Source organism: Ovis aries, chromosome 12, assembly GCF_016772045.2.
Source record: "Ovis aries strain OAR_USU_Benz2616 breed Rambouillet chromosome 12, ARS-UI_Ramb_v3.0, whole genome shotgun sequence".
NCBI classification, from domain to species: domain Eukaryota; kingdom Metazoa; phylum Chordata; class Mammalia; order Artiodactyla; family Bovidae; genus Ovis; species Ovis aries.
The window spans coordinates 63,856,179-63,883,253 of record NC_056065.1 but is presented as its reverse complement, the minus strand read 5'-3'; the positions used below and the strand labels follow the sequence as shown (position 1 = coordinate 63,883,253).

The following is a 27,075-nucleotide window of genomic DNA, read 5'->3' as shown; positions in this document are numbered from 1 at the left end:
GTCACTTATTGGATACTTTTGATGACAGGGAGCTCACGTCCAGGCTGTTTGATTGCTGGGCAACTTCATATGTTAGAAAGCTCTTCTGTCTTCAACAAAATTGTATTTCTGTAACTCAGGGCTGTCTCTCCTGATTCCGTCTTCTCAAACAGTCCACTAGGCTATTTTATTTAGCTTTTCTAGCATCTAGAAAGAGAATCTTGAACATCTTTGTTATTCAAATGTATAATCACACATTTTGTCATGTTTCCACCAGAGAATCTGAAGCATTGTCCACCCCACTGGTAGAGGAAGGATTTGTGGGTTGTTAATAAACTATTACTGGGCATCTCTAAATAGTTCATCTCCTTAATTCCCCATCGATTTCTATTCCTTTCCTCATCAGAGCACTCTCACCCCAACATCTTTTAGGTGATGTTTATTTGTTTATCGACATCTCTCTGTAGGCTTCCCTGGTGGCTCACTGGTGAAGAATCCACCTGCCAGGTTTGATCCCTGGTCCAGGAAGATCCCACAGGCTGAGGAACAACTGAGCCTGTGGGCCAGAGCTGCTGAACTTGTGCTCTAGAGCCTGGAAGCCACAGCCACTGAGTCTCCATGCCGAAACTATTGCAGCCCGAGTGCCCTAGAGCCCATGCTCTGCTACAAGAGAAGCCACCACAATGAGAAACTCGAGTGCATTGCAACTAGAGAGCAGCACCTGCTCACTGCAACTAGAGAAAAGCTCATGCAGCCCATGCAGCAAAAAAAGATCCAGTACAGCCATAAATAAATAAATAAATAAGATTAAAAAATATATATAGACCCTGTGAGAGCATAACCTGTCCTGCTCTGTGTTATCCTGTACTGTATGCCCAGTGTTTAGAACAAGGCTGGAACATAAGAAATGCTCGCTTAATACTTACTGAATTAATTAAGACCCAAATTAGGATAGTGATGGCCCCTGGTCCTAACAGGACTCATCTGAATACTCAGGGAAGGACCGGTTATTTCTTTAGAAGCTGACTGGTATAGCAACAATAGTCCTGATCTTGGAGTCAGGAGACCAGGCTTCCTCCCAGTTTTGTACTCATCGCCTGGATAACCCTCAAGGGGCACGTTTCACTGCTCTGGGCCTTATCTTCCTCATCTGTAAAATGGGATCGACACATTCTGCCCTGTTCAATTTCAGAGTTTTTCTGAGGATAAAATGCAGCTGTATGGGAGAAAGAACAGTGCAAAATGGAAAGCACAACATGAGAGTTACAACTGCTGCTGTTGTGATTGATGTTGTATAATCTCAGTACAGCAAAAGTATATTTAGCCTGAGAATGAATTTATCTTCTACTTGAGATGAATTAATTTCTGGAGCAGCGAGAGAGTATTTGTTTTCCAGAGATGCTCTTTATGAGTCTGCTTACCAATACCACCACCACCAATGCTTGTCTAAATTGCCTGCTATGTGTAGGCACTAGCGCAGTTGCTGGAGGTACATCAGAGAACAAAACAGACAAAAATCCCTGCCTTCGTGGCATTTACAGCCTATAGGAGGCAGGAAGGCAATAAGTAACTGTGTAGTGTGTTAGGGTTATAAGTGCCAAAAAATACAACAGAGAGAGAGAGAGGGAGTTTTTGAAAAAAAAAAAAGAAAGAGGAATAGGAGTTCCAAAGGTGGGGTTGCAGTTTTAAAGGGTGTTTGGGAGGGACCTCAGTAGATGCTGACACTTGAGCAGAAACCTGAAGATGAGGACTTAGCCATATGGATGCTGGGGGGAAAGCATTCCAGGCAGAGGGAATGGCAACCGCAAAAGTCCTAAACTGAGCACCTCCCTCAAAGGCCCAAGACAAAAATAAGGAAACTAGTGTGTTTGGAATAGAGGGAGAGAGGGGGAGTGACAGGTGAGGTTAGAGAGATGACGGACACAGTGTGTAGAGCCACGGAGGACACTGACTTTTACTCCAAGGAAAGAGAGGCTTTCGAGCTCCTGAAGAGACGTGCTACCTGATCTGACCTCCAGTGACTTACTCTGACTGCAATGATAAGAGTAGACCATTGGGACTGAGACTAGAAATAGGCAAGCCATTTAGAAGGTGGGTGCATGTAATCCAGAGGAGGAATGATGGCAGTTTGGACCAGGGAGGTAAAGGTGGCAAGAAGTGATAGGATTCTAGATATATTTTGCAGGAAGCACCAATAGGATTTGTTAATGGATCTGTTTCGGTGAAAAAGGAAAAGGAATCAAGAATGAGCCAAGGTTTTTGGCCTCAGACACTGGAAAGGTGGAATCACTGTGTATGTGGGGTGAACAGGAGGGATTAGCAGGAGCTGAGTCTTGAGCGTGTTACCTCTGGGAGGATGGTTGGACATTCAGATGGGCATGTTGACTAAGCATATACTGTTACTAAATAAAAGATAAAAATTTTAAAAAATAACTTGGGAATCATCAGCCTGGAGTAGGTGTTTAGAGCCAAGAGACTGGCTGAGAACACTGAGGAAGTGAGCGTCGATGGAGCAGAGATCAAGGACTGAACATTCGGGACACTGCAGTGTTCAGGGACTGGTAAGATGGGGGACGTAAGTCAACAGGCATTGACTGTGAAACATCAGCTGATGAGGCAGACAACAATCAGAGAGTGTGTTGGGACTTCCCTAGTGGTGCATTGGGTGGGAATCCACATGCCAGTGTAGGAGACATGGGTTCCATCCCTGGTCCCGGAGGAATCCACATGCCTTGGAGCAACCAAGCCTACATTCTAGAGCCCATGAGCCACAACAGCTGAGCCCACATGCTGCACTGCCGAGACCCATGCGCCTGGAGCCAATGCTCTGCAGCAAGAGAAGCCGCTACAATGAGATGCGGGTGTACTGCACCGTTAGCCACAACTAGAGAAGGACCTCACAAGGCAACAAAGATCCAGCCTTGTCAAAAATAAGATAAAGTAAACTTTAAAAAAGCAGGAGAGTACGATATGCAGGAAGACATGTGAAGTTGGTGCCTCAAGGGGGGCAAGATCAACCACATCACATGTTGCTGAGAGGTCACCTAAGATGAACACCGCGACTGATGCCTGGTCTCACAAAGCAGAAGCCACTGGAGACTTTGACAAGAGCAGATCTGCGGCAGTGGTGGGGGCAGCAGCTGGACTGCAGTGAACATAAGCAAGAAAGAGGAGTGTAATTGGACAGAGCAAATTCAGATGCTCCTTTGAGGAGTGTTACTCCAAAAGGGAGCAGACTAAAAGTATGTGGTTGGAGATGAACGTGGGTCAGGAGTTCTCTGTATTTTATTTGTTTCTTTTTAAGACGGGAGAAATAATACCATGTTTTTAGACTGATGGGAATCAGCCAATGGATATGAAGAACTAGTGCAAGGAAGAGAAGAGAGAGATCTTGGAAGGATGTCCTCGAATAGGCGAGAGGGGCTGGGTCAAGGTGAAACAGGGGAGCTGGCTTTGTTTAGGAGCGCCGGAAGTCCACCCATCAGAGGAGGAGAGGAAGTGGAGGGTACTGAGTCACCGTGCCAGTGGGTAGACAGACTGCGGGTGGAAGCATGGGAAGCTCTCTTTTGAGAGTTTCTGTTTTCTCAGTGAAATAGGGAGAAAGGTCAGGTGGGGAAGGAAGTGCTGAGAGAAGAGAAATATGCCAAAGGAGCAGGGACAGAACATGACTGAGGTGGTAGAGGTATTTCTCTACGGACTCTGGCCCTGCGCTTGTGTGTGAGAGAACTTCATCAGTGCTATCTCTGTGCCAAATATCAGATGTCTCTGTCCCTCCTTCGCGATTACTTAGTCAGATTTTAATGGATTCTTAGGCATAAGTTTTTAAACTTTAAACTTCCCTGTGCATCACTTGAATGATTCCAATTGTAGGAGCTATCAGAACTGTCATGTCTCTGCAAGAACTGACTTCATAAAAAGTAAAAAGAAAAAATGTTACACTCTGATCCAAGCTGACCTTTCAAATGTTCCAAATTATACACAGCATCACATGGTTTAATTTATCTTTCACATCATTAGTTAGGGAGCCCATCTTGGCCTTGGAGAGGAATTCTTTATTTCCTTTGTTTTGGATAAATGTCCTCTCCTTTACATTTCTCCCTGCCAAAGTGACTTTGGTTTATCTGGCCAGGCATTCCTAGCCTGAGTTATCTTTTTTTTTTTTTTTTACGAATTCTTAAGAGCTGCCTCAAATGACTGCCTTTTAGAGAGCAGCCAAGAGTCTTCAATTTTAAGTATAATTTGTATAACTACCATGAGAATCAAGCAGCTGACAAGTATTTGTGAGGCAATTATGATGGACTAGCCGAAAACCATCCTGTGCTCTTATCACGGCTCTTATGCACTCGGCATTAACAACCTGCCAACAAGGGCAGAATGGGATGCTTTCTTAGGCTCACTTCAGTTCAGTTCAGTCACTCAGCTGCGTCTGACTCTTTGCGACCCTATGGACTACAGCATGCCAGGCTTCCCTGTCCATCACCAACTCCCCGAACTTGCTCAAACTCGTGTCCACTGAGTCCGTGATGCCATCCAACCATCTCATCCTCTTTCGTCCCCTTCTCCTCCTGCCTTCAATTTTTCCCAGCATCAAGGTCTTTTTCCATTGAGTTAGTTCTTCACATCAGGTGGCCAAAGTATTGGAGTTTCAGCTTCAGCATCAGTCTTTCCAATGAATATTTAGGACTGATTTCCTTGGGAATGGACTGGTTGGATTTCCTTGCAGTCCAAGGGACTCTCAAGAGTCTTCTCCAGCACCACAGTTCAAAAGCATCAATTCTTTAGTGCTCAGCTTTCTTTATGGTCCAGCTCTCACATTCATACATGACTACCGGAAAAACCTTAGCTTTGACTATATGGACCTTTGTTGGCAAAGTAATGTCTCTGCTTTTTAATATGCTGTCTAGGTTTGTCATAGCTTTTCTTCTAAGGAGCAAGTGTCTTTTAATTCCATGGCTGCAGTCACCATCTGCAGTAATCTTGGAGCCCAAAAAAATAAAGTCTGACACTGTTTCCACTGTTTCTGCATCTATTTCCCATGAAGTGATGGGACCAGATGCCATGATCTTCGTTTTCTGAATGTTGAGCTTTAAACCAACTTTTTCACTCTCCTCTTTCACTTTCATCAAGAGGCTTTTTAGTTCCTCTTCACTTTCTGCCATAAGGGTGGTGTCATCTGCATATCTGAGGTTATTGATATTTCTCCCGGCAATCTTGATTCCAGCTTGTGCTTCTTCCAGCCCAGCATTTCTCATGATGTACTCTGCATAAAAGTTAAATAAGCACGGTGACAACATACAGCCTTGATGTACTCCTTTTCCTATTTGGAACCAGTCTGTTCCATGTCGAGTTCTAACTGTTGCTTCCTGACCTGCATATAGGTTTCTCAAGAGGCAGGTCAAGTGCTCTGGTATTCCCATCTCTTTCAGAATTTTCCACAGTTTATTGTGATCCACACAGTCAAAGGCTTTGGCATAGTCAGTAAAGCAGAAGTAGATGTTTTTCTGAAACTCTCTTGCTTTTTCAATGATCCAACAGATGTTGGCAATTTGATCTCTGATTCCAATGCCTTTTCTAAAACCAGCTTGAACATCTGGAATTTCATGGTTCATGTGTTGCTGAAGCCTGGCTTGAAGAATCTTGAGCATTACTTTACTAGCATGTGAGATGAGTGCAATTGTGCGGTAGTTTGAGCACTCTTTGGCATTGTTTACCAGGTTGTTTTTTTTTTTTAATTTTTTTTTTCACTCTTTGGCATTGTAGCCACCTCATAATAACTGGGCTTCCCAGGTGACACAGTGGTAAAGAATCCACCTGCCAATACAGGAGACACACACATGCACAAGACATGAGTTCAATCCCTGGGTCAGGAAGATCAACTCACTCCAGTATTCTTGCCTGGAGAATCACATGGACAGGGGATCCTGGTGGGTTACAGTCCATGGGGCTGCCAAGAGCCAGACACGACTAAGCGACTGAGCATGCATGCACTTATAAAACGGAAAAACTTGAATTCAAATTCAGGTCTTTGTGGGTGGCAGAAAAACAAAAGAGAAAAATTCTTTTAGTTCTCATGCTTCCTTCTAAGGATATTGGATCCTGAGGGACCACAGGTGTGAAGAGGTAAACTGGAGAGCCTGAATTTTTCAGGGCCAAGTGGCAGGGTAGAGTCTGGGAGGAAGGACACCTGGGAACCTGCAGTGATAGAGGTAGCGGCCTGAGAGGGTGGCGGGATGACCAGTTGGCAGGCCTGGAGCTCCCTGTGGACAGAGATGCGCAATGGAGATTTGAAAAGGGACAAAATGCTATGCTCCGTGTGAGACTGTGTCTATCCTCCACCCCCAACCCACTCCAGCCATACCCTTTCTGCTCCTTGTACTTCATGGCATGTGCTCGCTTTAGGGGTAATGGAATAGTATTGATACGCGAAGTCAGGATTGGTTGGCAAGAATAAAAACTGCCCAACAAAGATCTGGCGAGCATTTCCAAAGTCCATTCTTTTTCAAATATTCATGAGTATTTACCAAGTTCTTTTAAAAGTGCCAAGCCTTGTTCTAGCATGCCAGAAATACAGTGATAAGCAAGAATGACGTCTCTGCCCTTGTGTAGCTTATATACTACTTGGGGAAGACAAACAATTAAAAAAAAACTAACAAAATCCAATAAAGAAAAATAATTAGGAATTATTTTTAAAGTGTTGGATATAAATCTTCCTAAAATACTTTTAACATGTGTTCACTTTATTAAAAAGAGCCAGTTGAACCGAGGACTGATGGTTTGTGATATTTAACAATATTTTATTGATTAATTACCATGTGCAAAGTATAGTTTTAGGTACTATAGTAAGTGAATTGAATATGGATCCTCAAGGAGCATCTGGTTAATGGGGGAGATGTGACAGGCTTATTAGTAATTTTAAAAGTAATGAGGTACCTAAAATGCTCTGCATCTTCCAATACAGCTGGCAGCAGTATATTTCTTTAGGATCCTGAAATTAGTCCAGAGCGGGAAGAAAGCCCTGGATGGATCCCACTCTGTTCCCTCACTTGTTATCTCTCTTCATGCTTATTGTTTGTCCCTTTCTTCACCCAAACAAATGCACGGGCCTCCATACCGCCCAGTTACCATCTGTCATCCGGCCCACAACCGATTTCTTTTTTTTCTGGTAGTCCAAAGGTGGAAAAGCGTAACGGTCAAGTTCATATTTTCTCAGTTCTGTTACTCGTAGCCCAGCCAGTGTGGGTAAGTTACTTACACTGGGTTTTCGTTTCCTCATTCATAAATTATGGATGACACTGTACCTGCTTCATGAGATTCTTGTGAAGATCAAATGAATTAATCTGTGGGAAATAATTAATAGAGTGCCTAATGCATAGCAAATTTTGTATTAGAGTTAGCTATGATCGTTCTGGTGTTATCTAAGTGCTTGTTATTATTACCTGGACTGACCTCACTCACCTTCAAGACCACTCCTGCTGAGAATCTACCTCTCGACTCCCAACCAAGCAGAGAGGCCACTGGTGCAGAGCCCTTGGGATCTGGATTTGGGATTACAGAAAATAAGCCTCCTTCTATTCAAGTGTAGAATGATACAGAGGTATTTGAGATGGACCTTGGAAAGGGAAAAGATGTAGACGTCTGGCAATGGTAGGGAGCAGGAGGGGAAAGCCATTATAGTCAGAGAGGACAACATGAGCAAAAGAACAGAAGCTGAACCTTTGGAACTGGCACTGAAATGCTGGGTGGTTTCATTTGTCTGGACATTGAGTGGATGAGGCAAAGACTGAAAGACAGATGTGGAAACATGTAAGATCAGTTGACCAATTGTGGAGGCACGTGAATGTTAAGTTGTTGGTGTTCGATTTACCCTATAGGCAAACGGGAACGATTGTGGACTTTCAGGTATCCAACTTTGTCCTCTGCTATCCTGTAGGCATATAGGTGTAAGAGTTGTTTACCCCAATGTTAAACGAGCCAAAGCTACTGCAAGCTTTTGAGTTACTAATTTTTCTTTTACTACTTGTATTTATTAGATATTCCACAGGGACTGGTCAAGAAAGCCTAAATGAATCATTTATCCCAAATCAAGGGAATTCCATATTTTCTCAATAAGAAGATACCAAAAAACAGGGTTTTCCCATCAGAGAGAGTGATACATTTACTTTTAGGGCTATAGATGACATTTAAAGTAATGTTTAATTCGTGTTATATTTACTCTTGAAGATTCAAAGTATATATTCTATGGCATAGTATATAAGTTTATAAATATTGCCTTTCTTCATGTACATTTCATCAGTTCTATTTAACTCATTGCAGATATCAGCATCAGTGTCTTTGTCATTGCTGAAGTGAATTTTTGAATCATCTAATAGTTTTTCAGAGCATAATATTTTCACATTTGTTTAAGTTGTTTGGTATAAAGCCCTTTTTGCTTGTGTGTATAATAAAATTTTATCCTAAGCTATGTGCCTATTTGCATAAGAACGGTTTGGATTTTTCATTTTTTCTATTGCTAGCTGTTCATGATCTCCACAAATGACTACATATTACCTGGATGTTTCTTAATTTTTAAAGAGTTTTGAATTTTGTGCAAAATATTGACACTGTAATATCAAGTGAAAAAGGCAGGATATGTAATTATGTAAATATAGTATGACTTCACCTATGAAGAAATTATATTCAAAACAACTATATTGCTTTACTTTTTTAAAATATATATTTATTTATTTGGTTCTACTGGGTCTAGGTTGCAGCATGCAGGATCTTTTAGTTATGGCATATGAACTCTTAGTTGTCGCATGTGGGATCTAGTTCCCTGACCAGGGATTGAACCCTGACCCCTTGCACGGAGCACAGAACCTTAACCACTAGACAACCAGGGAATTCCTTTTGTCACTTTCAAAAACTGATCTTAAAAAACTTCATGTACAACATCCAACACAATTTCATCAGATGTTTTGTATAAACACCAAGATTTAGCATGAAAGTGGAAGTAAGTGAAGTCACTCAGTCATGTCCAACTCTTTGCAATCCCATGGACTGTAGCCTACCAGGCTCCTCCATCTATGGGATTTTCCAGGCAAGAATGCTAGAGTGGGTTGCCATTTCCTTCTCCAGGAGATCTTCCCAACCCAGGGATTGAACCCAGCTCTCCCGCATTGTAGGCAGATGCTTTACCATCTGAGCCACCAGTTTGTGGTTATTTTCATGAGAAACACTGGTTTGGATGAAGCACATCACTCAGTCATGTTCGACTCTTTGCGACCCCATGGACTGCAGCATGCCAGGGAATCAAGATTGCTGGGAGAAATATCAATAACCTCAGATATGCAGATGACACCACCCTTATGGCAGAAAACGAAGAAGAATTAAAAAGCCTCTTGATGAAAATGAAAGAGGAGAGTGAAAAAGTTGCCTTAAAACTCAACATTCAGAAAACTAAGAGCATGACATCTGGTCCCATCACTTCATGGCAAATAGATGGGGAAACAATGGAAACAGTGACAGACTTTATTTTTCTGGGGCTCCAAAATCACTGCAGATGGAGACTGCAGCCATGAAATTAAAAGACACTTGCTCCTTAGAAGGAAAGTTATGACCAACTTAGACAGCATATTAAAAAGCAGAGACATTACTTTGCCAACAAAGGTCCACCTAGTCAAAGCTCTGGTTTTTCCAGTAGTCATATATGGATGTGAGAGTTGGACTATATAGAAAGCTGAGCACCGAAGAATTGATGCTTTTGAACTGTAGTGCTGGAGAAGACTCTTGAGAGTCCCTTGGACTGCAAGGAAAACCAACCAGTCCATCCTAAAGGAGATCAGTCCTGGGTGTTCATTGGAAGGACTGATGTTGAAGCTGAAACTCCAAAACTTTGGCCACCTGATAGGAAGAACTGACTCAATGGAAGAGATCCTGATGCTGGGAAAGACTGAAGGTAGGAGAAGATGGGGATGAAAGAGAATGAGATGATTGGATGGCATAACCAAGTCAATGGACATAAGTTTGAGTAAACTCTGGAAGGTGGTGATGGACAGGGATGCCTGGCATGCTGCAGTCCATGGGGTCGCAAAGAGTCGAACACGACTGAGTGACTGAACTGAACTGAACCTCCCTCAAGGGCTTCCCTGGTAGCTCAGCTGGTAAAGAATCTGCCTGCAATACAGGAGAACCCGGTTTAATCCCTGAGTTGGGAAGATCCCCTGGAGGAGGGCCTGGCAACTCACTCCAGTATTCTTGTAGCCCTCCAGGCTCCTCTGTCCATGGGGTTGCAAAGAGCAGGACACGACTGAGCAACTAAGCACACAGCACAGCCTCCCTCAATAGGACAATTTTAATGTTCAAAATACTTGAAACGGCCCCTTAAAATATTAGAGATTTTGTGAAAGTTTATACATGGGATAGCCCTTTCTTTCCTGAGGGAATTTTTCTGGACAACTTATGTTTGCACATATGTGATCTCTTCTCTTCCATTGGCAATGTCTAGTCTTGTTATCCCTTTCCTCCCAGCCTAGTTTTTTGTTCTTTTTTTTTTTTTTTGGCCCTGGGAGAGTATAATTTTTGCTTAAAGGATAGTCCTTTAGGTAACAAAATGTTATAGCAGAATTAAACAAACAGAAAAGAACACAAAAAGTTTAATTTCCTACTACAGTTCTCCCAGTGGGCTTCATGGGTTCTCCTAAAGTCCCTTCCTCCCCAGAGCTGCCCTGACCCAACAGCTCAGTGTCCCTCCTTCCGTGCTCTCAGCGACCTTGGGGCCCTCTTCAGCTGGCCTCATATGCACCTGTTTACCGACACTAGGTGTCCTGAGGGCAGACTCTTAGATTATGCTTTGTTCACTCCCTCAGTTCCTGGCACAGTGCCTGCAGGAATGAATGAACAAATAACCACACAATCTTCTGTGATAAGGAATCATTCCAGTATCTTAGAGAGTTGGTATAAATTTAAAATGATGCCATATGCAGACTTTAATATTTGTTGATTCCAACTATGTGCACACATTCACATAGTTCCCATCTGTTGCTTAAATGTATGGGTGGCCAAATCTCATACATGAGGTGATGAAAGGAGGACAGGCATTGCCTACAGCTTAAATGTGGAGGCTTTTCTGGAAAAAAAAAAAAAATCCAGGCTTAGTCTACTTTTTATTTTTTTTTTTTTTTAAATTTTTATTTATTTATTTGGCTGCTCTGGGTCTTAGTTGTAGCATGTGGGATCTAGCTCCCTGACCAGGGATCGAACCTGGGCCCCCTGCACTGGGAGCTCAGAGTCTTAGCCACTGGACCACCAGGGAATTCCCGGGGCTTAGTCTACTTTTTAAAATTGTGTGACTTTGGTTTTGTGATGGCTCCGGGTCACCATTATGTTTTCACAGAATATGTCCAAGTCCAGCATTTCTGAAGACTGGTAATCTGCTTTGAGTTTGTTTTAGCTCAACTAGACCTTCGCCCGCTCAACTAGACCTTCAACCTTCCAAGGCTGTCTTTCAAATCATTAACTAGCTGGTGGATGGCTTTCCAGGAATTTCTGGTGTCTGTGAGTGATAGGCCATTGCTTCAGCCAATATCAACCGTTGTCAATAACACATTTTCCAGACACACAAGAATACATATACTCATGTATACCTATGGCCATTGATTTTAGCAGTATTTTTTGTTATGTCTATTCCGTATTTTGCAATAGTCTTGGTTGCCGTTCATATATAGCATCTTGCCTAACACTCTGTGTGCTCATACCTGATGACTGATGGGGCACCAAACATACCATAGATACTGACCTTCAATGCTTTTCCTCATGTTCTTATTAATCTTTCAGCCAGGAATATCAGCAACTCCTACTGTAAGACAGTGAGAGGCTTTCACTCTCTGGGTGACCATGTGAGTTGGGAAATTATTACAGGGTCCAGAGCAATCATGATTAGAACATAATGACACAGAACCTGAACTTTGAAATCACATGCCTGGTTTGATTCTTGGCTCTGCCATTTACCAGCTATGCATTTCAAGCAAGACTCTTATTTTCCTGTGCCTCAATTCTTCCATCTGTTAAATGGGTATATAATAGTTCCTATTCGTAGGAATTCTGTGGGAAGTAATGAGTTAACATATGTGAAGTACCACACATAGACTGCTATTTTAAGTGTTAGTTATTATCGTTTTACTTTAAAAAATTGAAGTAAAGTACTGCTGAGTACCGAAGAATTGATGCTTTCAAACTGTGGTGCTGGAGAAGACTCTTGAGAGTCGCTTGGACCACAAGGAAATCAAACCAGTCAATCCTAAAGGAAAGCAACCCTCAATATTCATTGGAAAGACTGATGCTGAAGCTAAAGCTCCAATACTTTGGCCACCTGATGCAAAGAGCCTACTCATTGAAAAAGATCCTGATGCTGGGAAAGATTGAGGACAGGAGGAGAAGGGGGTGACAGAGGATGAGATGGCATCACTGACTCAATGGACATGAGTTTGAGCAAACTCTGGGAGATAGTGAAGAACAGGCAAGCCTGGTGTGCTGCAGTTCATGGGGTCACAAAGAGTCAGACATGACTTAGCAACTGAACAACAACAGCTAGCTATTGTTATTATATATGCTATTGGCTCTGGTTAACTGTAAAGGAACTGACTACCATGACAAGCCCCGACTGGGTTATCCCTCTTACTCCCACCAGAAAAGCAGGGGTTAGTTTGGGGTTGGGAACTTGTGCTTTCTCTGCTGGCTGAGGTTGGGAGAAGGAAGACACCAGGCCCTGGCAGTATTTCCAGAGCAGGAATCATGCGAAAGCCTGTCCCTCATTCATCAATATAGTCAGTGTCTCTCTCACTCATTCTCACAGCTAATTCTTTGACCCTTCCTAGAGATTTCCCAGCATAGGGCACCCCATTCCATCTCTCGATCTCATAATGATTGCTCCAGGTCCTCTCTCTCTCTCCTGGACCAAGGAAGAAGCTGCCTCCCTGCTGCCCTATCTACCTCCCATCAAAGCTTCCCATCTAGTTCTCACACTGCTTCTAAAGTAATCTTTCTAAAACACTTCTCAGGGACTTCCCTGGTGGCCTAGTGACGAAAACTCCACCCTCCCAATGCAGGGGACCCAGATTTGTTCCCTGGTCGGGAAGCTAGATCCCACGTGCTGCAGCTCAGACCCAGTACGGTGACAAAATAAACGTATTCTTAAAAAAATAAATGAAATCTCATTATGTTTCTTCTCTGCCGGATACCTCCAGTGGCTCCCTATCACCTGCACAATGATGTAAGAAGACACCATGTAGCTTTCAGAACTTCCTGCCACGTGGCTAAAGGCTCCTTCCCCTTACTCCTTTCTTGCTCACTTTCCACTCCAGCCAAACTGAACCAGTGCCTGTGTCTTTCACGTAATTCTTTTACTCAGACATTTTCTTATCCAAATTGCCTTTCCTGGTACTTCGATCCTTTCAATTCCATCTTTAAATTTTAAGGTGAGATACTACTTTTTAAAATGAGACTTTTTCTCTTAAGATCCCTCATCCTTCACCCCACTATCCCTCCAGTCAGATTTTTTTTATCCTCTCTCATACTCCCATAATAATTTGATTATATCTCTATGATAATGCTTAGCACAGACTGCCTTGTGACATTTAGTTTTACTTTTGCTTATTTCAAAATTGCTTTCAAATGGCTAACAATAACAAGATGGTAATACTTGCCAAAACTCATTGAACAGTACACTTAAGATGGGTTTATTTTGTTACATGCAGATTATACCTCAATAAATTTGATTTTAAAAGATAAGTACAGTAAAGGCATAGCAGAAGAAAAATAAACAGATGGGAAAATTGGGATGATGGGAAAATAAAATAAATTCAGGGGTAAAGTTAGTACAAAAAAGCATGCTATCAATTTCCATGGGCTTAAATTTGCCTCTGAGCAAATTTCCCAGAAGCCAAAAGAAGTAGAGAATTTTGACCAGAGAAATAGAGATTTTCCTAGTTCTTAAACCTAAAAAAAAATCTCTTTCAGGGGACCCTATGAAGAGAATACTATGTGCTCTAAAGGATAGGTTTCTCAACAATAACCCTATGTTAAACCCAATAAGGATTTTTATAGGGCCGTTTCTTATAACATCTCTAAGTTCAAGTTGCTGGCAGAACATCAAAGTACGATTAAGAAAACAGTTCCATAAGGAACTGAAATAGTGCCTCTCAGGAGCACAACTTTCTAATGGTTTGACTAGATTAGGAAATAAAATTTAAAATAGCTATAGAAATGAGTAGGCTGCTTATCCTTCAAGAAATTCTTTGAATTGATATGAATATATCATGCATATATCTTGTTAATATTTGAGAGTTCAAGGCTGTAGGATGTGTGGCCAGAGCCTAGAGTGCAAGTACCTTCTGTTACCAGTCGAGAACAGATCTTTGTTTTTGAAGATCTGTTGCCAGATGCATACACATTTATACTTGTTATGTTGTTGAAATGACCCCTTTATCATTATGCCATGTCTCTCTTTATCCGACAGTATCCCTTGATCTGAAGTCTACTTCATGTGAAATTGATATGGTGACTCCAGCTTCCTTTTGGTTATGTTTGCATGTGTATCTTTCTCTATCCTTTTACTTTTAACCTGTGCTTTTATATTAAAAGTAGGATTCTGGAAGATAGTATAGAATCTGGTCTTTTAAAAAAAATCCTGTCTGATAATATCTGCCTTTTTAACTGGTGTATTTAGACCATTCGTGTTTAATGTGGTTATTTATATGGTGGGACTAAAACTTACCGTCTTGCTTCTTGATTTTTGTTGTTCCAATTATTCTTTGCTTACATTTTCTTTTTCTACCTTCTCTGTGTTTAATTAGAATTTTTTTTTTACAATTCTACTTTTATCTCCTTTATTGATGTATTATTTATTTTCGTGATTATCCTAGGGTTATAATACACATTTAAAAATAATCTGAGTCTATCTTAAAATAACATTATACCATTTCAAGGGAAATGTAAAGACCCTCATAACACTATATTCCCAACTCCCTCTTCCCATTCTTTGTGCCATTGTAGTTATATTATTTCACTTTAACCTATGCTGCAAACATATAATACCTTGCTACTCTTTTTGCCTTAAACAGTGAGGTATCTTTTAGGAAATTAAAAATACGGAAAATTTTATTTTGCTTCTTCATTTCTTTATTTAGATTCAAATTTAAGAACTATATTATATGTCTTCTGCTTGAAGATTTAACATTTCTTTTAGAGTAGGTCTGCTGATAGTGAATTTCCCAAGTTTTTTTGTTTGTTTGTCTAAGAAATTCTCTTTTTCTCCCTCACTTTTGAAAGCTATTTCTGCTGGGTTTATTTCTGCTGTTTATGCATTTTTTGTGTGTTTCAGTTTGATAATTCCTTTTGACCTATTTTCAGGTTTACTGATTTGCTGATTCTTCCTTCAGCTATGTCAAGTCTACTGATTAGCTCATTGATAACATTCATTATCTCTGCTCCTACATTTTTGATTTTTTGTATTTTCATTAGCTCTTTCTCATACTTTTCAACCTTCTAGTGAAATTATTTATCTGATTTTCCATGTTGTTTGCTTTTTTCCAATAGAACCTTTGGCATGTTAATCATGGTTATTTTAAATTACTGATCTGATAGCTCCAACATCTGTATGATTTATGAATCTGGTTCTAATGATTGCTTTTCTCCTCAGGCTCTGTTTTCTTTGTCTTTTTGTATGCCTTATAATTTTTTTGTGGAAGGCCAGATGTATATAGTACAGAAGATAATGAGATGAGTCCAAATATTTTTTAACATTTGGAGATGACCATTCCTTTCCTTTTAGCCCTTTGGTGCTGGAAGTGCATGTTAATCTAGTTGCAGTTGGGCTGTGTTTGAAGTTTGCTGTTGCTGTGGTTACCCTTAGTGCACCAAAATCTTCAAATTCCTCTAATGATGACTTCTGTTTATGAAGTGAAGTGAGCTCGCTCAGTCGTGTCCGACTCTTTGCGACCCCATGGACTGTAGCCCACCAGGCTCTTCCATCCATGGGATTCTCCAGGCAAGAATACTGGAGTGGGTTGCCATTTCCTTCTCCAGGGGAACTTGCCGACCCAGGGATCAAACCCAGGTCTCCCGCATTGCGGGCAGGTGCTTTACCCTCTGAGCCACCGGGGAAGCCTGTTAATGGTATAGACTAATTTACAAGGTTTTATCCAAGTCTGTTCTCTGCTGCACTTTTAATCTTTCTGATTGGATTTGCGTCTCCATTTCCACTGCTACTCAGAGAGAATCTGCCTTTTGCAGCCTCCCAGCTGTATGCCCGTGTTGTTTTTACTTGATACTTGCTAGTATTGGAGAAGGAAATGGCAACCCACTCCAGTGTTCTTGCCTGGAGAATCCCAGGGATGGGGGAGCCTGGTGGGCTGCTGTCTATGAGGTCGCACAGAGTCGGACATGATTGAAGCGACTTAGCAGCAGCAGCAGTGTGGAGAAGATAGGTGTAGGAGAGGCTGTTCTCTTATGTTCTGTCTCAGCTGTAGGCAGGCACTATCAATCTGGAACTCAGGATGTGGCTTTCTCAAGTGTTCTTAGCCTCCCTCCAAATGCAGGGTTGTAAACAGCATGCATTTCTGCCCCTTCATTCCAGGTAGAGCTTTTCTTCTTTTCTTCCCCCTAATCTGTTACTTCAGCTTCAGTAAGTTTCCACCAGTGCTATCAGACTATTGTTCTATTTTCTTTCTTCCTGAATATTTCCTTCCTTAGAGAGCAGAAGGGAGATGGAATTTTAACACTGACTACTGTTCTCTCCCAACTAGCACCATGAGGTGAACTTTCTCCCTGATCTTTGCTGAAAACCTTTGACGGGATTCCTGGAGGAAAAGTTTGCAAAGAGAGCCTTATTTTTGACAGTCCACTGAACAGAATCAGACTCTTCTTATGAAAGTTTAGGTTTCCAAACAGTTCTCAGCCTGAAGTTAGGACCACTGTACCCCAGCATGCAGGGGACTGATGGAGCCCTGCAGACAGGGCCGTGATATTTCTTGGAGAATGTCTTCCATGGTTTGTCTTCAGTCTACGCACCACACAGTCAAACGCACCTGCAACTTTACGAAGTTCAGTATGTTGGATCCCAGGTATGGATTTCATGAAGCAGCAAAATTAAAACAAAAATAGTTAGGAGGATCAACATGAGGTTCTCAGCCTTTTCTTTTTCAGACCAAATAGCACCCATTTACTATCCCATTATTTCAGTGTGAAAGGATGTTTAATGTCCACTTCCTTCCCACAGAATGTACTCTTGGAGTAATGAACAGTCCTTTTATTTGGAGTAAATTTAGCCATACTAAAAAACTCAATAAAGTGAACTTAATTTTTTATCTTTATCATTATAGACCCGGGGTGCTTAGTTGTGGATCAGCTCAAGCCCTCAGTCTAGCACTCATGGGTTTGCTGTGGAGTCTGGCTGCCTTGTCATGTAGTTCTGTCTTCTGTATTTCTGTTGTGACTTCCTGGAAAGCAGAGTCATGTCACAGTCACCTTTGTTTTTCTAACTTGACCCTCAAATATAGCCCACTTAATAGGTGTTCAGCTAATAATAATGATTAATATTAATTATTAACTTAATTATTAGTACCACACTGTATTATTGCACATATATATATATGTAGCTAATAAATGTTAGCTGAATTGCACTGACAATCTGGCATGCACCCCACCCTCCCCCCACCACTGTTTAGGTCATCTTCCAGGATCTCCCTAATCCCACCTGGAAGCATAGGAATTTACTTTTATTTTCTTTCATTTCAGTAGCATTTAGTGAGTACCCACTTTGAGAAAGGAGTTTCTTTTTGGATGCTGTGGGAGATAAAAAGATAAATAAATCGAGATAAATAAAGCCTTCAGTGGTTTATAATTATTATGTACACAGGTATTTATAATATTAAGCAGAGTGTGATCAATGACCTAATTATGAGTACAGGGGGGCGTGGGAATTGAGCAGAAATTGTTCCTGCAGCCCTTTACTCAGAATATTCTGAATGGCTGCTTGATTCTATTCTTACGGTGGAGGGAGGAGGATAAGCATGCACTTTGCTTTCAATGGACAGTAGTGAAGAAATACTGCCAAGTCAGGAAGAAAGAACAGAGGGGTGTGGAAAGAGCATGACGGTCCAGGAGCTCGGAGAGGGGAACAGCTTCTTCCTGGGATGGAGGAGTGGCAGGCAGTCAGAGAAGTGATGAATGCTGCCCAGGGGGGAAATGGGAAGGTTTCTTAGAGAAAGTGGGATGAAAGAGTTGTCCTTGAGGCTGGGTAGAACTCAGGCGTATAGGTGTGGGGGAGGGAACAGCCTGGACGAGGGCTTAGAGGGAATGAGCTGGTGTGTGGAGGGAAAGGGGCGGAGAAGACATGCCTGGAGAGCCTGTAAGAATTAGCTTGTGCTGGACTTCCCTGGTGGCGCAGGGGATAAAAAGCCACCTGCCATTGCAGGGGACAGCGGGTTCGATCCATGGTCCAGAAAGATGCCACATGCTGGCGAGTAACTAAGCCCACGCACCAAGACTGCTGAGCCCGAGCTCTAGAGCCCCTGAGCCGGAACTACTGAAGCCAGCGTCTAGAGCCTGTGCTGGGCAATACAGGAAGCAACTTCTGTGAGAAGGATGCGCACCACAGCGAAGAGTAGCCCCCCACTCGCCAAAACTAGAGAAAGCCCGTGCAAATCAGTGAAGACCCAGCACAGCCAAAAATAGATAAATAAATTTTTTAAAGTCTTTTTTTAAAGATTAGAAAAAAGAATTAGGTTGTGCTGGCACAGAGCAAGTACTTAATAAATAATTGTCAAATGATTGTATAGGTAAATGGCAGCATCAGACATGGGGTGTTGTTTTGTTTATTTATTTTGGTAAGAAATGGTAAAGTTTTAAAAAGAAGATGATATAATTGTATTATGATGATTGCTCTGTGGAGAACAAGGTCAACCAAGGGCAGGGGCATGATCTAAGAAACCATGGTGATTTTCCTAAATGATGGACTTCATGCCCTGGCCCCCACTTCCCATCATCCCAGAAAGCCTGCTTCTCTGACTCTGTAAGAAGCCAGGCTCCAATGCTTCCCTCTTCTGAAATATTTGTGGGTCAGTGAATTCAACACTCAGGTTACATGCAGAGTGTGTTTAAACACACACTGGGAACATCAACACATATCCTATTCATAAGGAGAGGAATAAGGTCTCCTATTTGTGCTAGTGTCAAGGTTGACATGGCTCCCAGGAAGGATCTGGGGAGGAGACATATAGTGTGGCTGTCAGCCCTGAAGTTTGTCGAAGCCTCTAGAAGTCCTGGGCTTGGTGATTCTGGTCCTTGCTTTGCAGAGGGAAGATGGAAAACCACCTGATATTCCTCTTTTCATACTCCTCGTCTGTTCCATATTGACATCAATAAACAATGAAATCACAGGATCCAGATTAAGTAAATCTATTTTCCTTGCATGTGGTACAACACAGTTTGAAAATAAAAAAACAAATCAAATGCTCTGGAAACAAAATGAATGCAAATTAAGCCCCAAAGAAATCTGTCAGCATCTGAACATTTTATTTTGCTTTCTTCTCCCCTTTAAATTAAACCAACACCATTTTCCAAAGCTCAAACATGAATCACAGCCCCTTCTGGGATGAATGATTCTGGCTGTGGCCTAGTTTAAGCAGATGATCCCCGACAAGTTGGGGGAATGAGGCTCTCCTCCATGAGGTAGGAGTGTTGAGGATACATCCTCTCAAGGGCAGAGAGCCAAGCGTGCAAGTGTCCGGATGAGGATGCCTGGAGCTGCGATATGGGGACGAAAACAGAACAAAAAAGTCTTTATTGAATTTGTTACAATATTGCTTCTGTTTTATAGTTTTTGGTTTTTTGATACTAAGGCATGTGGGATCTTAGTTCCCCGGCCAGGGATTAAACCCCACACTCTCTGCATTAGAAGGCAAAAAAGTCTTAACCACTGGTTAAGTCCCTAAAATTCTTAAATGGTGTCATAGTATAAGATTCCGAGTGTGGCCTTAAGGTTAGAGAGAACTGGTTCAGACCCTCATCCCTATACAAATGTCCTTGGGAGGAGTTAGTTAACATATTATTGACCAGGGGATTTTTGCAGAAACTAACACTTGTAGTGTTAATATGTCTCCAGTCAATAATGTGTTAGATTCTTTGAACTGGTTTCCTTCCCTATAATTTGGGGACAGTAACATCCAACACCTGGAGTGTTGCATCAGGATTATATGATATAATACATATAATGTATTTAGCAAAGGGGCACATGGTGAGCACTTAAGTTATTATTGATAAAGAGTAAAGTCCAGTTATCTCAAAGAAGTCAGAAGTCTGAGAATAAGCACAGGCACTTGAGGATACTTGTTCTTTCCACGGTGACTCTGGAATTTCATGGCTGTTCTAAAGCTTTTCCCCCAGGGGTTGCAGAAGAGGCCCAGAGGGTCAAGAGGGCCCAGGTAGGCCAGAGAGACGGCTGCCCCGCGACAGTCAGACCCTGTTACCGCTGTGCTCATTCTCTGACCACTGCGCTCCTGGAGGGAGGAGAGGGGAGAAGAATCTGGTGGTGGGTTGCTGCTGCTAAGTCGTTTCAGTCGTGTCTGCCTCTGTGTGACCCCATAGACGGCAGCCCACCAGGCTCCCCCGTCCCTGGGATTCTCCAGGCAAGAACACTGGAGTGGGTTGCCATTTCCTTCTCCAATGCATGAAAGGAAAAAGTGAAAGTGAAGTCGCTCAGTCATGTCCGACTCTTTGCAACCCCGTGGACTGCAGCCTACCAGGCTCCTCCGTCCATGGGATTTTCCAGGCAAGAGTACTGGAGTGGGGTGCCATCGCCTTCTAAGCCCACCTGAAGAGGTCGTTTGCAATTCGGCCCCACAGATGGGACTGCAGGTGCCTTCCCCAGAGACAGTACTGATTTTTAAAGAGAGGCAGACATTTCATTTGGCAGTGTTTGAACTTTTCCTTTCAAGCGTTCCTGGAAGTGACCATGTGAAGAGCATAGTGAGGTGAGCAGGGAAGCCATCTTGGCTGAAGGGGATGCCCAGGCTCCCCTCATCCAACCTAGAGCCCAGTGCCTCAGGAAGCATCCTAGGCACTTTGGCCCTGTAGCTCTGTTTAGAGCCTGTCAGCTCCAGGGATGGGACATCTGGGCCTGGACTGGGGTTCCTCGCTGGGGTTCCTCATGGAACCCAAAAAATGAAAGACATTTGTACTCCCTGGTTCACAAGGAGAATGAATCCCCGGAGGGTCTCTCCCACCTCTGGAACCTGCGGGATTAAACTTTGATACTCACTTCTGCCCCATTTCCTAGGCTGAGCTGCTCAGATGGCATCAGGGCCAGATTTTTTTAGAAGTCGTCGAGCAGGGGTCCCCAACCTCCAGGCCGCATACTGGTACCTCCTGATCAGATCAGTGGCGGCATTAGATTAGGGATAAAATGTCAGATCAGCAGTAGCATTAAATTAGAAACTAAGCGCACAATAAAGGTTGTGCCCTTGAATCACCCCGAAACCATCCCCTACCCCGCCCCGACTCCGGGTCCATGAAAAAAGTGTCTTCCGTGAAACTGGTCCCTGATGCCTAAAAGGCTGAGGACTGCTGTGACAGAGTGTCTTATCCTTATAACAACATCCCTTTAAACCCAGCTCTTCCGCTTGGTCACTTTCCAGGATCACACTTTGGGATTTTCATTTCCAAAATCTCCTCGGAAAGTATCTAGCTGTTAAAGGATGGGGGCATTTTTACTGTTTTGTTGGCAGAAGCAAAACATTGAAGAAGAGGACAAGGGACCAAGCAATTTTGCAGCAAGTTACTGAATTTTAGTCTTACTAAAAAGTCTGTTTGAAAAAAAAAAAAATAATTAAAAAAAATAAATAAATAAATAAATAAAAAGTCTGTTTGGAGGCACAGGAAGAACCTGGCTTTCCATCTGCTGTTTCGCACAGGTGGCTCCACGCAGACAATGTTTCATTTTCTGTAGCTGCAGGCCGAGCTTTGTCCTGTCTCCCTTTCCCAGCTCTGTCCTGGAGCCTGGTCTTCACTCCCTCGTTTAGTCTCCTCCACCCCGACCCCGACCTCGCTGTTCCCTTCTCCTTGACTTTCTTCTGTGGCTTTCCCTAGTGTGGAGTTTATTTCTCTATCATCATTGTTTCCATTGCTGCCCTCTTTCTTTTCTGTGTCTCTGTGTTTCTGGTTTGCTAACTCTCTCTCTCCTATTTTTTTTTTCCCCACTAACCAATGCCTAGCACCCAGTTCCTTGAGAAACATGCCTTTGTTTCTGGAACCCCTTAGCTGTTTTAGATGTTCCGAAGCCGCCCCTTGTTTCTCCAAAGAAGCAGGCATAGCGTGTGGAGCTCATCTTTTTTTAAGATAATTTTTTAAAAGAGCCATCTCATTGGTTCTTTTTTTTTTTTTTAAACAAACATATTTACTTATTTGGCTTCGTGGGGTCCTAGTTGCGGTACGTGGGCTCTCTAGTTGTGGCACACGGGCTCAGTGGATGTGGTGCACAGGCCTAGTTGTTCCATGGTTGTGGGATCCCAGTTCCCCGATCAGGGATTGAACCTGTGTCCCCTGCATTGCAAGGCGGGCTCTCCACCGCTGGACCACCAGGAAGGTCCCCATGGCTCACTTTTTGTTTCTTTAATGGCATGGATCATTGCAAAGAAGAGAAGGAATTTGGGGGGCACAGCAGCTCCCCCTTTCCTTGCCCTCCAGCTACAGGCAATCTCAGCAGAATTTAGATCACCCCAGAGTTTCAGACCTTTTAAACTAGTTAGATTTACTGTTTCAGGAAGTTTGTCTCCTGCCTCAGGTGACTGAAAGCCATCAGTCAACCCTCTCTCCAAACTTTACATTTTTTCTTGTGGAGGGCATGGGGGAATCCACCCTGAAATATTTGTCCTGGCAGGTTGCTCTTCCTAAGTAAAAACGCACTCTAGAGTCTGTGGTCAAGTGGCAGGTATTGTCTCACTCACTGAGTCAGTGGGCGTTTCCTGCACACTCCTGTGTGTCTGGCACGCTGGGGGGCTCTGGGGAGCCTGTGGGGAGTACACTGGGCCCTGCAGGAGCTGTCCAGCCTGCCTGCTGGCCAGGGAGATGGGAGTTCGGGCAAGGATTTGGTCTTTACAGCATCAGTTTTATTGTGAGCCCACCAGTCCCATTGTTCCAACTTTCCTGCCAATATTTGAGATGAAAGAGGCAGCGCATTTTTTCTGGGGACTTCATTTCATGCCCCCCTCCAGGATGAACAAGTACCAACCTTTCCTTCCCCTCAACCACACCTCTTCCTCTTCCTCACGCTTCTCTTCCCCGTGCCCTTGGTAACTCGAACAGCCAAAGACTGGCCAGACTCCAGCGCATTCATGGAGGCTTTTCCAGTTTTCTTTTCAAGGAAGGGTGAAGTGGTGAAGAAAGGGGGACAGAAGTTACAATGACTGAGCTTCCTGTCTGTGTCAGATTCTGTGCCTGATGGTTTTCTAAATTCATTTCCTTTAACCCTTATTCTCAGTCTACCTATAAGGTAGATAATGTCATTCCCACATTAATGAAGAAGAAATGGAAATTCAGAAAAGGTCAGACAGGTTGTCCAAGAGCAGATATTTAATACATCACAGAACTGTTCCTGGAACCTAGATCTGTTTGAATTCAAAAGTCAGATTCTTGCCACTACAGCTTCTGTGTGTGTGTGCGTGTGTGTGCGTGTGTGTGCATGTGTGTACATGTATGTGTGTGTGTGTGCGTGCACATGTGTGTGGTGGAATGGACTGGGAGAGGATAAATTGAACGATAAGAATCATCCCAGTTTCTTTTTCTCCCACCTTGAGTCTTGAACCCGAAGAGTATCCTGCTGCTCTTCTTCTGATCAGGGTACAGCCATGTGTCATGGACGATTGGGACATTGAGAAATGAGGTATCTGGCTGTCTCCCTAGAGGGACTTCTATTCACTTTCACGTGGCGCTTAATGGGCTCCAGAACCAGGCTGCCTGCTCTTCCGTTTGCCAGCTGTTACCTTGGGCAAGTGACTTACACTGTCTGTGCTTTAGTTTCCTTTTCTGTAAAGGGGGTAATAATAAAAATACTGTCCTCATTTCTAGAGGTGTCAAATTCATAGAGACAGAGGGTACAATAATTTTTGCCAGGGAGTGGAGGAAGGAGGGGAATGGGGAATTGCTGTCTACTGGATATAGGGTTTCATTTTGGGAAGATGAAAAAGTGCTGGAGATGGGTGGTGAGGATAGTTGCACAACAATGTGAATGTATACTAAATCTTGCTGAACTTAAAATGGTTACAATGATTAAGTTTTATGTTATGTATATTTTACCATTAAAAAAAAAAGGTACCTTCCTCAAAGGATCTGAAGGGAAACTGAATGAGCTGGTGCTTGTTTAGCACTTAGAACAGAGCCCATATAGTAAATGCCTCATGAACGGGAACTCTTACATGCCCTAGCCCTGGCCTTTTCCAGGGAGGTCTGCGGAGCCAAGGGCAGAACCTTGCAAGCACACGCCTGTGACCTGGCTCAGGATTGTGGTGAGAAGGGGATCTCACACCTCGTGTCTGGAGCAGTTTGTGGTTCAGGACAGGGGCTGGTGACTTCACCTGTTAACGGAAGAGCCCTCGCTGCCCAGGTCAAACACCAGGATTATAAATGGAACACTGCTTACTAAATTGCCCCATTTTACACAGACTCAGGCCAGGAGCTGCAGGCTCTGACGCGAAGCTAAATTTGATGGTTGAGTTAGAACAAAAGAATTACGAACCCAGGGATGAAAACATTCAATTAAATGGCATCAACACAGTATGTCTGAGAAGAGAATGGTGTTTTAATGTTTTCACTGGGCTTGCCCACAAATATTTATGGAGTGTTCATAGTGAAGGGAGAATGCAGAGCGCTCAGAGCAGAGAACAGCAGAGTGGTGCGTCGTGGAGCAGAGGGAGAGCAGACGCACCCTGGACCCTGTGTCCTGCTGGATCTGGGGACGGGCATCCCTTCAGACTCCTCACCTGTGACTCTCCCCAGACATCCCAGGTCACTTCAGAACAGTAAGGTTTGTTGTGTGGTGTACAGAGGCCTCTGGGAGCGCAAGAAGGAACAGACAACCCAGGCCAGGGCAGGGAGCCGTCAGGAGACGAGGGCCCCTTCCTAGTCCAGTGCAGCCACCCTGCTCCCCGAGTTCTGAGCCCTGCACAGACAGCTCTCTGCGGAGGGCCTTCAGCGCAGGGCCCTAAGGTTTCCCATCTGTTCTAGTGCTTCCCAAGCTCTCTGTGGTGAAAGGCCAGGTTTATGTTTTGTTTTTAATTTCCAATCCATTGTTTATAAAATACAATAAAGGTTAATTAGTAAATGTATTTAATAAGTGAATAATACATTAGACAAGCGAAATAGGAAAGAAAGAGTACACAATACAAGGCCACTTGTAAAATTTGGATGTCCAACAGACGTGGATGTCCCTAGTTAAATTGCTGTGAAGGGACTTCTCTGGTGGTTCAGTGGCTAAGACTCTGCACTTCCAGTGCAGGGGGCCCAGGTTCAATCCCTGGTCAGGGAATTAGATCCCACATGCCACAGCTAAGCATTAGCATGCCACAACTAAAAGACCTGGCACAGACAAATAAATAAATAAATAAATAAATAAAATTTTTAAAGAGAGGTTAACTCTGTTGGGAGTGGATCTCAGAATCCGCTCAAAGGCACTGAGAAGTTTCTGGTGAATAACGAGACTTCGCATGGATCACAGGAGGAGGCAGGATATTTTGGCTAAAATTAACACACAAAAAGGCACAAAGGTCTTCATGCCTGTTCAGATGGCTATTATTTTTTTAAAAAGCAACAGAAAATAACAAGTGTTGATGAGGATATAGAGAAATTGGAACGCTTTTTGGAATTGCACTGTTGGTGGGAGTGTAAAGTGGTGCAGCCGCTACAGAAAATGGTATGATTCCACTTGTAGGTGTGTACCCAAAGGAGCTAAAGCAGGAACTCAAACAGGTATTTGTACACCCATTTTTTTTTTTAACGAGAACAAATACTAGACCCTTTGTACCAAGAGTATAAATAGCTACAATTTAAGAACATAAGAAAAATAACCATATGAGAAGCTTAATTTCCGGGGTTGTAAGTTCCTTCCAGGTGGCGGATCACAGGGAGAGCTATAAAAGGAAAAGAAGGACTGGTGCTCTGTACACCCATATTTAGAGAAGCATTTTCAAGACCAAAAAGGTGGAAGCAATCAACATGCCCATTAGTGGACAAATTGTGGTGTATACATACATACAGTGGAATATTATTCAGCCTTAAAAAGACATTCAGACATATGCTACAGCATGGATGAACGCTGAAGACATGGTGAAATAAACCAGTCACAGAAGGACAGATGTTGTATGATTCCACTCTATATGAAATGCCAAGGGATCTCCCCCACCCAGGGATGGAACCCAGGTCTCCCACATTGCAGGCAGTTCCTTTACTGTCTGAGCCACCAGAGAAGCCCATATATGAGGTGCCTAGAGTAGTCAAAACTATAGACAAATAGTAGATTGGTAGTTATCAGGGGCTGGGGCAGAGGGGAATGGGGAGTTCCTGTTTAATGGGCATGGAGTTTCAGCTGGGGAGGGTGAACACATTCTGGAGATGAGTGGTGGTGATGGTTGCATAGTGATCTGAATGGTCTTAATGCCACTGAACTGTACACACTTAAAAATGGTCAAAATGGTAACTCTTATGTTATACATATTTTACCACAATGCTTTGAAAAATGCATGAAGTTACAAATGACACAGCATGTTCAGAACATGGCATTTTCTGCATTTCACTGGCTGAACCCTGAGCTATAAGGAGGGAAGAGAGGAGAGGTGGGAGGTGAGATTCCTCTTGCCTGCCTCCCTCTCCATCTGCTCACTCCTTTTCCTCCCTACCTGAGCTGCCAGGTTCTAGGAGATTCGTACCTCGTTGGAGCCACTTCACCTTCATCCACATCTGGACTCATGCAGAAATGGATGTGGTCCCTCCGCCTTCCCCGAAGGTGGAAGGCTCGTAGTCGCCTCTTGGTGCTAAATCCCATGGACTTTTCAGTCTTCTTGACACTACCAATCA

At 43.1% G+C, this 27,075-nt stretch overlaps 1 protein-coding gene and 1 non-coding gene across 8 annotated transcripts in view; both read left to right on the top strand.

The window, feature by feature from the left end:
- Positions 1 to 27,075, top strand: part of NMNAT2 (nicotinamide nucleotide adenylyltransferase 2) — a 221,166-nt gene that overhangs the window by 71,565 nt on the left and 122,526 nt on the right. The window contains exon 2 of one of the 7 annotated variants that reach the window (XM_060396686.1): positions 447 to 27,075. This exon is cut by the window's right edge and continues 22,597 nt beyond it. The exons of the other annotated variants lie outside the window; for them this stretch is intronic. The gene's annotated coding sequence lies outside the window, so the exon portion shown is untranslated. The remainder of the gene's footprint in view (positions 1 to 446) is intronic. 7 annotated transcript variants of the gene reach the window in all.
- TRNAG-UCC (transfer RNA glycine (anticodon UCC)) lies at positions 25,459 to 25,531 on the top strand. The gene has a single exon. It is a non-coding gene; the product is annotated as a tRNA-Gly (tRNA).